At 45.7% G+C, this 16,903-nt stretch overlaps 1 protein-coding gene across 1 annotated transcript in view; it reads left to right on the top strand.

Annotated features, from left to right (window-relative positions):
• LOC126160634 (extracellular serine/threonine protein CG31145-like) overlaps positions 1-16,903 on the top strand; it is a 224,883-nt gene that overhangs the window by 186,412 nt on the left and 21,568 nt on the right. The window lies entirely within an intron of this gene.

Below are 16,903 nucleotides of genomic sequence, written 5' to 3'. Positions count from 1 at the left end.
TTCGTGGAAAGAAGGATTGTCGGTATGCCTCTGTGTGGGCTCTAATCTCTCTGATTTTATCCTCATGGTCTCTTCGCGAGATATACGTAGGAGGGAGCAATATACTGCTTGACTCTTCGGTGAAGGTATGTTCTCGAAACTTTGACAAAAGCCCGTACCGAGCTACTGAGCGTCTCTCCTGCAGAGTCTTCCACTGGAGTTTATCTATCATCTCCGTAACGCTTTCGCGATTACTAAATGATCCTGTAACGAAGCGCGCTGCTCTCCGTTGGATCTTCTCTATATCTTCTATCAACACTATCTGGTACGGATCCCACACTTCTGAGCAGTATTCAAGCAGTGGGCGAACAAGCGTACTGTAACCTACTTCCTTTGTTTTCGGATTGCATTTCCTTAGGATTCTTCCAATGAATCTCAGTCTGGCATCTGCTTTACCGACGATCAACATTATATGACCATTCCATTTTAAATCACTCCTAATGCGTACTCCCAGATAATTTATGGTATTAACTGCTTCCAGTTGCTGACCTGCTATTTTGTAGCTAAATGATAAAGGATCTATCTTTCTGTGTATTCGCAGCACATTACACTTGTCTACATTGAGATTCAATTGCCATTCCCTGCACCATGCAGAGCATTTGTTCGATCACGTTTAGATTATGGCAGCGTGGTCTATGGATTAGCCTGTATTTCCTACCTCAAGATGTTAGACGCTGTCTACAGTGAGGGCATTCGGAAATCGACAGGAGTCTTTCGGACCAGCCCAGTTCCGAGTCTGCGTACAGTGTCTGTTGAACCACCACTCTGGATTCGGCAACGTATCCTTTTGGCTCGACATGTATTGAAAATCTCAGCTTCACCTCGGTCATTGGAATTTACGAGGGAGTACCCAAAGAAACATTTGTCCAACCCGTGCTTTCACCGTTCGAAATATTTTTTTTTTTAGTCATCTTTATAAATGGCTGACAGCTCCTCCCTCGTTTTCTTTCTCGACTTCTTCAGTGTTGTCAGACTGATGTCCTTTCATGCCCTTTGTCATGCGTGGAAATAAGAAGAAGTCGCACGGAGCCAGGCCAGACGAGTAAGGTGCGTGGGGCAGCGGATCCGTGCCATTTTTTAATCAAAAACTGTCTAACAGAGATGGCTTTGTGTACAGGTGCTTTGTCGTGGTGGAAGAACCAGTCCCTTCTCTGCCACAAATCGGGTCTTTTTTGACTAACACTGTTACTCAGTCTTCCTAAAACCTCCAAATAAAAGATTGATTGAGGGGTTGGCCTGGGGAAACAAACACTGAATGAACTATATCCTTGGCATCAAATAAGCAAATCAGCAGTGTTTTGTTGTTTGATTTGACTTGATGACATTTTTTGGACGGGGTGACGATGAAATCTTCCACTGGTTTGATTATCGCTTTGTTTCTGGGTCTTAACCGTAGCACCATGACTGATCACCAATAATCACCTTTGACAGAAAATATGGATCAGTTTCAAGCTATTGTTTAAAAGCACATGTTTCAACTCGACGTTCCTTTTGGCTGTCAGTCAGAACCCGAGGAACAAACTTGGCAGCAACCCTTTTCATTCCCAAATCATCCGTTAAAATTCGCTGAACTGAGCCCCAAGATAACCCAGTAATCTCTGCCAGTTGATCAATTACATGTCGACGGTCTGTGAGTACAAATTCTTGAATTTTTTCAATATTTTCATCGATTCGAGCAGTTGATGGACGTTCAGAACGAGATTTGTCATCAGTCGACATGTCACCATTTTTAAATTGTGCAAATCACTCGTACACCTGAGCTTTTCCGATAACGTCCTCTCTGTAATCTGTTTTCAACATGAAAACACTTTCAGCAGCATTTTTACCGAGTAGCAAACTAAATTTCTCAGCTGCATATTGTTTAAACTTGCCGTCGTAAAAAACGAAACAGGAACAGAAGAACACTAGCAGAAACAATCACTGCAGATGAGCAGAACAAGCCAGGTCGACAACACTGACGGCGCTGAACTGGCAATGGGTCCTAGCGGCAGAAATGGGTACTACACAAGCTCCGTCCACGGCAATGTTGCTCCGGTTTTTTTGGGTACACCTCCTAGTGCAGTGGTCCAACCCAGCTTTGAATTCTGTTCAGGAATCGGCCCCATGCGACCAAGCAATTCGAGATACGTGGCTACTGACTGTTTCAAGGATCTGGATGTATCAGACCACTAAATACATGGCATAGGACGTAACGCGTTGCCTCGTTGGTGTCTTCAGAGGCCCAAAGTGATTTTAAGCTTAACGCTTGCAAGAAAACTTGTACTCCACATTATGTTTTATGTACGTACCACAATTTTATCGTTGTTTATACGAATGGATCCCAGCAAGAGAATGTCCTCGGTTGTTCCACTGTTTTCCCTGACAGTGTTTTCAAAGTGCATCTTCAGGAACATTATTTACAAATTACGATGCGGAGTTATATCACCCGCCAGGTTAGCCGAGAGCGCTAATGCGCTGCTTCTTGGGCTCGGGTAGGCTCGCCGGCCACGGATCGCATCCGCCGGTCGGATTAACGACGAGGGCCGGTGTGCTGGCCAGCCTGGATGTGGTTTTTAGGCGGTTTTTCACATCCCTCTAGGTGAATACATGTGAAACACATCCGCACTTTTCCATGATTTACACTAGACGCAGACAGATGGGGTACTCTGATTCCGTCGCGGGGGGTACAGGGTGGCGGCAGGAAGGGCATCCGGCCACTACTTCACATTAACATGCCAAATCCGTATTAACCACGCCAACCCCGCGCACAATGCGGGACAAAGGCGTAAGCGATAGATAGATGCGGAGTTATATGGCGTTATGATAGGACTGCAGAGGATTCACAGACATCACCATACAAGGTTTCTTGTCTGTTCCGACTCGCTTACTGCACTGCAGGCACTTCATCAAATGTGTCCAGTAGACCAGCTGATTCAGCTCATCCATCACTCCTTACTGCGGCACCAATACGTGGCAAGCGGCGGAACTTTTGCTGGGTACCTAGACTTTTGCCACATCAGAACAGGGAAACGACATGGCCGACAAAGATGCCAAAGAAGCAAAACGGGATGGTGTTGTCTGCAAATATCCCATCCCGTTGCATAGGCATCTCATTTTCTGACAGATGCATCATGCGTCAGTGGGAGATTGAATGGTTGAAGGTGACAGAAAACAAACAGCGGTCGCTCAAATCGACGACATAGGAATGGCAGACTTCATGTCAGCCTCACCGCTGGAAGGAGGTTCTGCGCACCAGGCTGCGCATCGGACATAGCCCTTTATCAAGCGGCTTCCTCCTTCGGGGGGAGGATCCACCACTCTGTGAGGTTTGTGGTGTGCCGCTTTCAGTTCAGCATATTTTGGCAACGTATGTGTTATATATTGATATCAAGGCAGCCCTCAGTCTCGATGGAGATCTGCCCACCATCCTCGTGGGTACTGATTCCAGTCTTACAAAAGTGTTGACGTTTTGTGAACTGTCAGGGCTCATCCTACACATTAGTGGGGAAGGGAGACAGACTTCAACGCAATATAAGCTGCTCCGCATGTGGGGACAGCCTTCGTCCCCAACCATGAGACTTGCATGCTGACTTTTCGTCAGGACGCTGATGACCATGATGTTGAGGGCCCCTCACCTAAAATCATCATCATCATCATCATCCTTAAGCCCCTTTTACTCGGTCGACTTCCTTGTCTCAGTTGATTCCTCGAGACAAGTGAGTGTACAGCAGCCCTTCTGGTGTTTTATTCCCGTACTGAGACTCGTCTCTCTCCTTTATACGTCGGTACCAAAACTGCGTGTGTTGTGGGAGCTGAGAGCTGTCTGGTGTCAATTTGGCATCTGACTGGTGAAAGTAAGGTTTTGAGGGGGTATCATTTTTACGAAAAAAATCTATATATATATATATATATACTCCTGGAAATTGAAATAAGAACACCGTGAATTCATTGTCCCAGGAAGGGGAAACTTTATTGACACATTCCTGGGGTCAGATACATCACATGATCACACTGACAGAACCACAGGCACATAGACACAGGCAACAGAGCATGCACAATGTCGGCACTAGTACAGTGTATATCCACCTTTCGCAGCAATGCAGGCTGCTATTCTCCCATGGAGACGATCGTAGAGATGCTGGATGTAGTCCTGTGGAACGGCTTGCCATGCCATTTCCACCTGGCGCCTCAGTTGGACCAGCGTTCGTGCTGGACGTGCAGACCGCGTGAGACGACGCTTCATCCAGTCCCAAACATGCTCAATGGGGGACAGATCCGGAGATCTTGCTGGCCAGGGTAGTTGACTTACACCTTCTAGAGCACGTTGGGTGGCACGGGATACATGCGGACGTGCATTGTCCTGTTGGAACAGCAAGTTCCCTTGCCGGTCTAGGAATGGTAGAACGATGGGTTCGATGACGGTTTGGATGTACCGTGCACTATTCAGTGTCCCCTCGACGATCACCAGTGGTGTACGGCCAGTGTAGGAGATCGCTCCCCACACCATGATGCCGGGTGTTGGCCCTGTGTGCCTCGGTCGTATGCAGTCCTCATTGTGGCGCTCACCTGCACGGCGCCAAACACGCATACGACCATCATTGGCACCAAGGCAGAAGCGACTCTCATCGCTGAAGACGACACGTCTCCATTCGTCCCTCCATTCACGCCTGTCGCGACACCACTGGAGGCGGGCTGCACGATGTTGGGGCGTGAGCGGAAGACGGCCTAACGGTGTGCGGGACCGTAGCCCAGCTTCATGGAGACGGTTGCGAATGGTCCTCGCCGATACCCCAGGAGCAACAATGTCCCTAATTTGCTGGGAAGTGGCAGTGCGGTCCCCTACGGCACTGCGTAGGATCCTACGGTCTTGGCGTGCATCCGTGCATCGCTGCGGTCCGGTCCCAGGTCGACGGGCACGTGCACCTTCCGCCGACCACTGGCGACAACATCGATGTACTGTGGAGACCTCACGCCCCACGTGTTGAGCAATTCGGCGGTACGTCCACCCGGCCTCCCGCATGCCCACTATACGCCCTCGCTCAAAGTCCGTCAACTGCACATACGGTTCACGTCCACGCTGTCGCGGCATGCTACCAGTGTTAAAGACTGCGATGGAGCTCCGTATGCCACGGCAAACTGGCTGACACTGACGGCGGCGGTGCACAAATGCTACGCAGCTAGCGCCATTCGACGGCCAACACCGCGGTTCCTGGTGTGTCCGCTGTGCCGTGCGTGTGATCATTGCTTGTACAGCCCTCTCGCAGTGTCCGGAGCAAGTATGGTGGGTCTGACACACCGGTGTCAATGTGTTCTTTTTTCCATTTCCAGGAGTGTATATAGCAATAAATAGTAGGAATAAACTACGACAATAGAGTTTATCAATGACCAAAGCAGAAATCATGAAGCTACTGTCAAAGGTCGTGTGGTAAATTCTTTACGCTCCTGAGGACTAAAAGAACAGAAAGTGTGTCATCCAAATATTTCGAAATACGAGGGTTATTCGTAAAGTAAGGTACGATCGGTCGCGAAATGGAAACCACAGTGCCGGCCGTGGTGGCTGTGCGGTTCTAGGCGCTCCAGTCCGGAGCCGCGCTGCTCCTACGGTCGCAGGTTCGAATCCTGCTTCGGGCATGGGTGTGTGTGATGTCCTTAGGTTAGTTAGGTTTAAGTAGTTCTAAGTTCTAGGGGACTGATGACCACAGCAGTTGAGTCCCATAGTGCTCAGAGCCATTTGGAAACCACAGTGAAAATGCGATGAAGTTTTGCACAGGTGTGTTGGAAGTGTCTCTAGTATGCCCGTCGATCGCGTTAGGTAATTGTTTTTAGTTCTGAGCACACAGGGGACACATAAAGATACCTAGAACGATAGTGTCTCCTGCCAAGTACGAGGGCCTGGTGAGAAATTTCGCCTCAAGCTAAGCAGCCAACATTACATAACTGTCGTGCGCTTTCTTCTTCAAGACAATTCTCAACCGCATTCTGCAGGGGCAATGAAGATGCTCCTGCATCGTTTTCAATTGGAAATGTTTGATTACCCACAATACAGCCCGTAATTGTCTCCCTCTGAGTTTCATCTCTGCTCACATGAACCGCTGGCTATGAAGACAACATTTTGGCACAGACAACGAGCTGTAGGCCAGCGTAGAGAATTGGCGGAAAGCACTGTCGGCTGCCTTCTATAACGAGGGTATTGGAAAGTTGGTACAACGCTAAGACAAACGTCTAAGTCGGATCGGCGACTATGGAAATAAGCAGCTGGAAGTTGTAGCTAACTGTTGCAAATAAAACAGTTTTGTTTTTCACTGTGGTTTCCATTTCGCTACCTATCGTTCTTTATTTTCCGAATAGACCTCGTATAAACATTCATTAGCTCGAGTAAATATATACTTGTAAACACATCAACCAATATCAAGAACGCAGCCTTTTCGCTTTATCCACTGTATCTTGTTTTCCTGCTTAGTGTCAAATAACATACAAACTTATTTTTCCGTTAAATAATTCTACCTTTTTTACTCTTGAAATAATTTTGTTTTAATCTCGTTTATCTGTTTACTTTCTTATTTATGCATAGTGTAGGCTATTTCTTTGTAAAACATAAATAACTGTTTGCTTTCAGATATTTAGTCCCTCTTCTAGGAGAACACTAGACAAGAAAAAATACCTATATCTTGTGAATCTTTTCACTGTTTCACGAAAACAAAGCAAACAACACAATAAAGGTTAAGAAGACACGATAATACAAAATCCATTTCTATAATAGCATTCAGCTCGGCCAGAATAGGTCAACTGCCGATGATAACAGATGCCGTCATAGTCGCCTGTTACAGCGCATGCGCAGTGTGCAGCATGCTCGGGAATTTAGAAATCCGCACTTGGCACAATCTGCAGATCAGTGACGTCATAGAGACGCGTCGTAGCTGATTGCTGATTTACACGCAGGCACGAAACGCGCACACACTTTCAGCAGCCGATTTTGATAAGAGAATCGCGTTTGTAAATCTATAGCAATAGTTTCTCGCCCATCTGTTTCTCTGTTCGCTCGTCAGTCGGTTAAGACCCATTTTTCTCAGGAACCGTTAGATTATCGGATTGAAATTTATCTTTTTTTCTTAGGAACGGTTGGAGTATCAAATGGGATTTATGTCAAACACTGATCTACGGTCCCTTGACGGTGTAAAAAATTAAAGCTTCTAAGACAATGCAGTCAAAAGATTCGGCCATCTGTCAAGACCCCTTTTTCTCAGGAACAGGTCGACGTATCAAGCTGAAATTTAGTCAAATACTAAGATCTACGGTCTCTAGGCGGTATAAGAAATTTAAGCATCTAAGTTCAAATGGTTCAAATGGCTCTGAGCACTATGGGACTTAACATCTATGGTCATCAGTCCCCTAGAACTTAGAACTACTTAAACCTAACTAACCTAAGGACATCACACGCATCCATGCCCGAAGCAGGATTCGAACCTGCGACCGTAGCAGTCGCGCGGCTCCGGACTGAGCGCCTAGAACCGCTAGACCACCGCGGCCGGCAAGCATCTAAGTTAATGCAAGCAATAGCTACGGCATTTATGTTGCATATTTGATACTCGTAAACTCACTCATCACAACATATAGATGAATTATCCAAATACATAACTAAGTTTGTACGGAACCCTCAGACCGCGAGTCCTGCCCGCACTTGCGTGGTCTTCGTTATATGGCTCTACACCAGCGCCCCAAAAAGTGGACAGTAAGCTGCACTGTTGAATACGTCACCAAACGGTAGTGAATATTACCGTCTACGTTGATGTATGCCAGTGGCCTTGCTGCGTTGGATACGATTAGCAGCGTCGGGCATCTCCGGTACTTAGATGGGTAACCCTCCAGACCCGCCACAAGCTGTTTTCAGCCCTCCCTTTCCCTTTACGGCAAAGGTAAGGTGGTGTGGTGGCGTAAAGTACCTCGTCACCAGTTTACAATGAGGTGACAAAAGTCATGCGGTAGAGGTACGCACGTATACAGTTGGTGGTAGTATCGTGTATGCAAGGTATAAATGACACTGCATTGGTTAAGCTGTCATTTGTACACAGGTGATTCATGTGAAGAGGTTTCCGCCGTGATTATGGCCGCACGACGGGAATTAACAGATTTTGGACGCGGAATGGTAGATGGAGCTAAGCACAGGGGACATTCCATTCCTGAAGTTAGGGAATTCAATACTGCGTGAGCCACAGTGTCAAGACTACGCCGAGAATACTAAACTTCAGGCATTAACTCTCGAGCGTAGCGTTGTCGCTCCTAACAGACAAACAACGTACGACGGAAGCATCCGTAAGGAGAGTGCGGCGAAATTTGGAGTTAATGGGTTATGGCAGCAGAGGAATACCGCTGGTGCCCTTGCTAACAGCACGGCATCGCCTACAGCACCTCTCCCGGGCTCGTGACCGTATACGTTGGACTCTAGACGACTGGAAAACCGTGGCCTAGTGAGATACGTCCCGATTTCAGTTGGTAAGAGCTGATGGTAGGGTACGAGTGTGACGCAGACCGCACGAAGCAATTGACCCAAGTTGTCCACAAGTCACTGTGCAAGCTGATGGTGGCTCCATAATGGTGTGGACTGTGTTTGCGTGCTATGGACAGGGTCTTGTGGTCCAGCTGAACCGATCATTGACTCGAAATCGTTACGTTCTGCCAGGTGGAGACCATGTGCAGCCATTCACGGACTTAATGTCCCCAAACAACGATTGATGTCTTTTGCACGATAATGCGCCATGTGATAATGTGCCACAGTTGTTGGCGATTGGTTTGAACAACGTTCTGGGGAGTTCGAGAGAATGATTGGCCACCCAGGTCACCCGAAGTGAATGCCATCGAACATTTATGGAACATAATCCAGGGGTCAGTTCGTGCACAAAATCCTGAACAGGCAACACTTTCGCAATTGTGGTCAGCTGTTGAGGCAGCGTGGCGCAATATTCCTGCAGGGGATTTCCAGCGACTTCGTGAGCCCATGTCACGTCAAGTTTCTGGACTGTGCCGTGCGAAAGAAGGTCCTACACGATACGAGGAGGTGTCCCATGGCTTTCATCACCTCCGTATATGCGTCGGTATGCTGGATTAAAGTCTAAATATCTCCGCAGGGTTTTACGAAGTGAGGACACATTACACTGTTGATGATTATCCTTCCGTCGGATGGGGACTTGAAGCTCGGAAGCTCGCTTGGGGCTCTTCGAGAGGAACAGCTTGTGTGATGGCATTGGTTTCACCCACACCCTTGTCTATCGTCCATAACAACACAAACTCAACACTACACTTCACATGCACTCATTGCTGTCAAGCCACATCACAAATACAAATTAGCCACTTCATAACAGGACGGAGGATACCAATGGCAAACCACCTCCGTTGGGGCCTGCGTAGAAGGACGATGTAGGATCCCTGCATCTGCTCTCCTGAGCTCACTCCCTGACTAGGGGGATTACTTTGACTTTGATGTTGAAGTTTGACATGATTTGTAAAAACAAAAAAAAAAACAAAAAAACTATGTAGTGCAATAAACTACAGCACTGGCAAAAAGAAAACACAACACATTTCATATTTCAATCTTTTGATTCTCTTTAACAATCTGTGAGGTATGAAACATTATATTCCGAGAGTAGCTACGATTCTGTTGTAACCTACAAACATTTAATGAAGATTAATGTTTTCATAGGAGCAGAAAATGTCTAGTAAGTGTTAGAAGACATAACTTTTTGTTGAGAAACTTTCCGTGCAAGCGAAAGAACGTGAAGTTTTGTTCGCTACACGTCGAACCAAACTTGTTCATGAACGGAATCACAAGTCGCTAAAGAGAGACTGACGACAAAACTTCAATAGAGACAAAGTGGAAACGAGTTCTCCCCCAATTATTGCCACATCAGAGTCAAAAATACCAGACTCACAATCGTCAGAATCTGCGACAAAGATCTCTTTTGGAAATGAAGTAATTAAATAAAAGTATTCATGTCTTACAAGGGGAGGCCGCCAATTGTGAAATTCAGATTCGATTCATACTGCGCATAATAAAAGCTCATGGCCAGAGGTGTAATGTGGCAAAGCAACAAGATGCACTTCTCAGCCGTTGTCGAGAAAATCGACAGTTAAAAGAAACGTTTCGGTGAAATACTCCCTACGCTTGATGATTTTCTCCAGCGTCGTGGCGCAGCGGTAAGCGCTGGAGTTCGTAATCCGAAGGTCGCCGGATCGAATCTCGCGCCATGCAATTTATTTTTATTATTATTTTTTTGTAATTCAAATATATATATATATATATATATATATATATATATATATATATATAGGTATATGTATATATAAACAATTAATGTATTGCTTATGCATGTTGGTGAAGGCGGATCGCTCTCCAATTGTACCGCCTCCATTTTTCCGTTTGTTTAACAGTGTGTACCAAAGCTCTCCCGTCCGCACTGATTTTCGACGATGTTATAAGTTGCGCTAGGGACCGCATCTACCTTCTTTCGAAGTTAGCACGCAACTACGCTGTTATGCTGCGGCTCGTTTCGGCCCATTCAACATCTGTCCTTCAAGTGTAACGAGCGAGTAACGGAGTTTATATTTCATACCTGCCACAGCAAGTTTGTGTTCGTGGGGTCTCTATTCTAATTCGAACGTTTGACTTACGCTATACGTATTCCGTTAACTATACGTGGTTAACATTATGAAGACAATTAATAACCTTTGTGAAATACAACTTTGTTTGGGGAAAACATAATGATGTTCGAAGTTGCCAGTTTTTCCACGACAAACGACTTTCAACAACTTATTATATGCATAATTGTTGCAACTGATGGCCGGGAATTATATATATATATATATATATATATATATATATATATATATATATATATATATATATATGTGGAGGCGGTACAATATCAATATATACAATATATATATATATTTGTTTTTTGTAATTCATATATATATATATATTTGAATTACAAAAAAAATACTAAAAAAAATGGTTGAATGGTTCGGGATTCGATCCAGCGACCTTCGGATTACGAACCCGAGCGCTTATCGCTGCACCACGACGCTGCAGAAAACTTCTACTCATAGAGAGTATTTCACCGCAACGGTTTCTTTTAACTGTCGATTTTCTCAACAACGGCTGAGAAGTGCATCTTGGTACTTTGCTACATTACACCTCTGGCCATGAGCTTTTATTATGCGCAGTATGAGTCGAATATGAATTTCACAATTGCCGGCCTCCCCTTGTTAGATAATCGAGTGACGTGTAAGAGTATGTAAATCATCAGACTATGTACGAAGTTATTACGTGATAAGGAAAGCGCGTATCATAAGAGCAGTAGACCGACACAGAAATACCATAGAAAGGAAATGAAGAAAGATAAACACATTTTTAAAAAGCATGCTGTATTAAGTTCTTTAATAGACATGCTTCAGGATACCACTGAAGGGAAAACATGGGGCACCGCAGAAAGGCGAAAACAAGCTCGAAAATATTTGTTGTTAAGTACTGTTTTGGTTGGAACACAAAATAAACCTTCAGTCGGATAATACTTGTCTCTGTCTACATGAGAAACACAACTGATATAATAAATGAAGGAGAACGGTTGCAAAAAACAACAATACCGTTTCCTTTACGAGTTCAGAATCTGTTTACATTTAACTTGCTATCTTTCATGTGTCTTGATATATTTCTGACGCTACAGATGCAATCCTCTGCAGAAATATTGAGCCATGCTGCCTCTTCAGCCGTCCATAATTGCGAAAGTGTTGCCGGTGCGGGATTTTGTGCACGAACTGTCCTCTCGATTATGTCATATAAATGTTCGATGGGATTCATGTCGGCCGACCTGGGGGGCCAAATCATTCGCTCTAATTGTCCAAAATGTTCTTTAAACCAAACGCGAACAATTGTGGCCCGATGAGATGGCGTATTGCCATCCATAAAAATTGCATAGTCATTTGGGAACGTTAACTCCACGAATGGTCTCCAAGAGGAGCGGAAGGTTCCAAATGATTGGAAAAGAGCACAGGTAGTCCCAGTCTTCAAGAAGGGTCGTCGAGCAGATGCGCAAAACTATAGACCTATATCTCTGACATCCATCTGTTGTAGAATTTTAGAACATGTTTTTTGCTCGAGTATCATGTCGTTTTTGGAAACCCAGAATCTACCCTGTAGGAATCAACATGGATTCCGGAAACAGCGATCGTGTGAGATCCAACTCGCTTTATTTGTTCATGAGACCCAGAAAATATTAGATACAGGCTCCCAGGTAGATGCTATTTTCCTTGACTTCCGGAACACGTTCGATACAGTTCCGCACTGTATCCTGATAAACAAAGTAAGAGCCTATGGAATATCAGACCAGCTGTGTGGCTGGATTGAAGAGTTTTTAGCAAACCGAACACAGCATGTTGTTATCAATGGAGAAACATCTACAGACTATAAAGTAACCTCTGACGTGCCACAGGGGAGTGTTATGGGACCATTACTTTTCACAATATATATAAATGACCTAGTAGATAGTGTCGGAAGTTCCATGCGGCTTTTCGCGGATGATGCTGTAGTATACAGAGAAGTTGCAGCATTAGAAAATTGTAGCGAAATGCAGGAAGATCTGCAGCGGATAGGCACTTGGTGCAGGGAGTGGCAACTGACCCTTAACATAGACAAATGTAATGTATTTCGAACACATAGAAAGAAGGATCATTTATTGTATGATTACATGATAGCGGAACAAACACTGGTAACAGTTACTTCCGTAAAATATCTGGGAGTATGCGAGCGGAACGATTTGAAGTGGAATGATCATATAAAATTAATTGTTGGTAAGGCGGGTACCAGGTTGAGATTCATTGGGAGAGTCCTCAGAAAATGTAGTCCATCAACAAAGGAGGTGGCTTACAAAACACTCGTTCGACCTATACTTGAGTATTGCTCATCAGTGTGGGATCCGTACCAGATCGGGTTGACGGAAAAGATAGAGAAGATCCAAAGAAGAGCGGCGCGTTTCGTCACAGGGTTATTTGGTAAGCGTGATAGCGTTACGGAGATGTTTAGCAAACTCAAGTGGCAGACTCTGCAAGAGAGGGTGCGTTTCTGGATGAGGTATCGAATATATTGCTTCCCCCTACTTATACCTCCCGAGGAGATCACGAATGTAAAATTAGAGAGATTCGAGCGCGCACGGAGCCTTTCAGACAGTCGTTCTTCCCGCGAACCATACGCGACAAGAACAGAAAAGGGAGGTAATGACAGTGGCACGTAAAGTGCCCTCCGCCACACACCGTTGGGTGGCTTGCGGAGTATAAATGTAGATGTAGATGTAGATGTAGATGTAGCCGAGCGTAACCATTTCCAGTCAATCACAGATTTAGCTGGATGAGAAGATCCAGCCCATTCCATGTAAACACAGCCCACACCATTATGGAACCACCACCCGCTTGGACAGTGACTTGATGACAACTTGCGTCCATGGCTTCGTGGGGTCCGAAACCTACTCGAACCCTACTATTAGCTCTTACCAACAAAAATCAGAGCTTTTCTGACCAGGCCACGGTTTTCCGGTCGCCTAGGGTCCAACCGATACGGCCACGACCCCAAGAGAAGCGCTACAGACGATGGCGTGCCGTTAGCAAAGGCACTCGCATCGTTCGTCTGCTGCCATAGCCCATTAACGCCATATTTTGTCCCAATTGATACGTTCATCGTACGTCCTACATAATCTTTTGTGGTTATTCCACCCACTGTTGCTAGTCTGTTACTCAGACAATTCTACACAATCGCCTCTGCTCTCGATCGTTAAGCAAAGGCCGTCGGCCACTGCCGACACTATGGTTCTAGAAATATTGAATTCCCTAACGATTTCCGAAATGGTGCATCCATGCATCCAGCACCAACTATCATTCCGCGTTTGAAGTCTGTTAATTTCCGTCGTGCGGTCATAATCACGTCAGAGACATCTACATCTACATGGATACTCGGCAAATCACATTTAAGTGCCTGGCAGAGGGTTCATCGAAAAACCTTCACAGTTTTCTTTTATTCCAATCTCGTATAGCGCCCGGAAAGAACGAATATCTATATTTTTCCGTACGAACTCTGATTTCTCTTATTTTATCGTGGTGATCGTTCCTTCCCACGTAGGTCGGTATCAACAAAATATTTTCGCATTCGGAGGAGAAAGTTGGTGATTGGAATTTCGTGAGAAGATTCCCTCACAACGAAAAACACCTTTGTTTTAATGATGTCCAGCCCAAATCCTGTATCATTTCTGTGACACTCTCTCCCATATTTCGTGATAATAGAAAACGTGCTGCCCTTCTTTGAACTTTCTCGATGTACTCCGTCACTCCTATCCGGTAAGAACCACACACCGCGCAGCGGTATTCTAAAAAAGGGCGGACAGCGTAGCGTAGGCAGTCTCCTTAGTAGATCTGTTACATTTTCTAAGTGTCCTGCCAATAAAACGCAGTCTCTGGTTAGCCTTCCTCACAAAATTTTCTATGTGTTCTTTCCAATTTAAGTTGTTCGTAATCGCAATTTCTAGGTATTTAGTTGAATTTATGGCAGTTAGATTAGACTGATTTGTCGTGTAACCGAAGTTTAACAAATTCCTTTTAGCACTCATGTGGATGACCTCACACTTTTCTTTATTTAGGGTCAACTGCCAATTTTCGCACCTTTTCAGATGGCCACCTAAGTACAAATGCCAACTCGGCCAATGCACCGCTCTTTCATACCTTATGTACTCCTTATTACCGCCACCTGTATATGTGCAAATCGCTATCCCATCATTTTTGCCACCTCTCAACGTGGAAAATTGAATCGTCTTTTAATTTTTTTAAAAAATATGGCTTTGGCCTCATGCATAAAAAACTTATTAAAATTCAATAAATTTCAGTTCTTGCTTTTTTTTACTTTCTACGAGTATTAGTCGACATACGGAGATTCCACTACTGCTAAACATAACAGTACATTTTACATTGCAGAACTTCACGAGGAAGTAATATTCGAAGAAAACGTTGAAATTGGTTGGTTAATCACTCGAATGTGGCATGGTATACGCGAGCGATGATTGCAAACGATATCGCCACCAGCGATATATTGGTTGTGTATCGTGTCCTTAACGGGGACAATCAACCTGTAAGTTCCCTAGTACTGGCTCGTTAGCGTGACCTAACCCTCACATCAATGAGGTTGTAACGATAATATGACTCAGCTATACGTGTGTGTGATGGGGGGGGGGGGGGCTGACGGAGGGAGGGAAACAAAAGGGGGGAGCTGCTTTTGCCAGACATTGGCAAATTTCTGCCATAGAGGACATAAAACGGACGAAATTCGGTAACGCGATACCTCTGGCAGTTTCGGCGGCGCTGCGGCGCCTGGCGCGATGCAACCCGCTTTACGGCGGGACCAGTCCCTCCGCCCGCGGCTGCATTACGCATTGATATCCTTCATTAGCGGTTTGCGTCGGCGGCCGCTGCCCCGACGTCACGGGACGCCACGCACTTGCGCCGGCAATAATGGACGGCCGGCCAGCGCGGCGACGCCGGCGTCGCTGCTTTCAGCGCCGGCCCATCAATCATTCACTGCCTCCCGCGCCCCTCCACAACACCACTGCAAGAGACCGCAAGTAGCCGCCGCTCTGCAGTCATCTCGCCTAATAATTTATCCCGCGCGCTTGGCGGCGGCCTTTCAACTGTCATCTTGCACCTACTGGCGCAAGAGACTCGCGCTCACGGACCGCGAAACAAAACTGGACGAGTGGAGTGCTCTTCGAATACACCTCCCTCCTCCTTTCACACTATTTGTCAGTGAAAATAACTAGGAGAATGCATTACTCCTCTTCCCTCTCCCAGCTTCTAGCGGTTACCTCGGTCGTTCTTCTCACCCGCCCCCTCTCACCCTTTCTCACTCACCCACCACTCTTGCCTTTTCTTTCCCCCCCTCTCTTTTTTCCCGCGTCTCGGCGTCGGCAGGGGAAATCTTTGCCCCCGGGCTGTCGGAATGACGAACAGTGTTTCTTCTTCCGGATAATTAATGTTCTTTCTCGCGGGCCGAGATGAATGCGGTTCGCGCCGAGAGCTCTCGCCGACCGGCGTTCACTTTCGTTCGCAATTAAAAGCGGCGAACGCTCTTCAGAGAGGAGAAAGGAAAGAAACTCTAGTCGCGGGCGCTACAGGTCACTTTTGTTCTTCGACAAATTTTCTCTCTTGAGACGAGGAGATTAGCGGAGTTGGCCAAGTGCGTGGCGCTCCCTCGGCACTTGCGAAAGTTGTAGCGTGACCCCTTTACCGAGGTATTACCAGAACGAAACCTGGCAATAGCTTCGGGAGTACCGAATCCCTCCTTCGAAGAAATATTACGCGGAATTATACGAAATATGTGACCAGATGAACAACCGCCACTGAGGGATGTATTTATAGAATAAAGATCTGCTTCAGTTGCCAGTAATTTTCTTAATTTATTCCACGACCAGTTTCAGAACTTAAAACTTCATCTTCAGCTGCCACAAAACAATTATTGGAACATAAATGTGTGGCAGCCGGGCCAGTCAGTCATGGGGGATCACATTCACGTGAAACAAACGCATGGGAGTGTAAGACCAGCACGCATATCGCCTGCCTGGATAGTACGACACGGAAGAGATTACTCATCTGAAGATGAAGCTTTAAGCTTCGAAACCGGTCGAGGAATAAATAAAGCGAATTTTTATTCAACAAACAAGGAATTGGGCACAAGAAGGGCCAATTTAGTGGGAACATGATAATACTTGGAAGTATAGCCCTTTCGCGCGTTTTGGTCATCAATCTCTCGTATAGATTAATACTTCTCTCTCTCCGTTGTTTCTAATCTTATATCTACATGTAT

Source organism: Schistocerca cancellata, chromosome 2 (assembly GCF_023864275.1).
Source record: "Schistocerca cancellata isolate TAMUIC-IGC-003103 chromosome 2, iqSchCanc2.1, whole genome shotgun sequence".
Classification (NCBI taxonomy): domain Eukaryota; kingdom Metazoa; phylum Arthropoda; class Insecta; order Orthoptera; family Acrididae; genus Schistocerca; species Schistocerca cancellata.
This window is presented reverse-complemented; position numbering and strand designations above follow the sequence as displayed.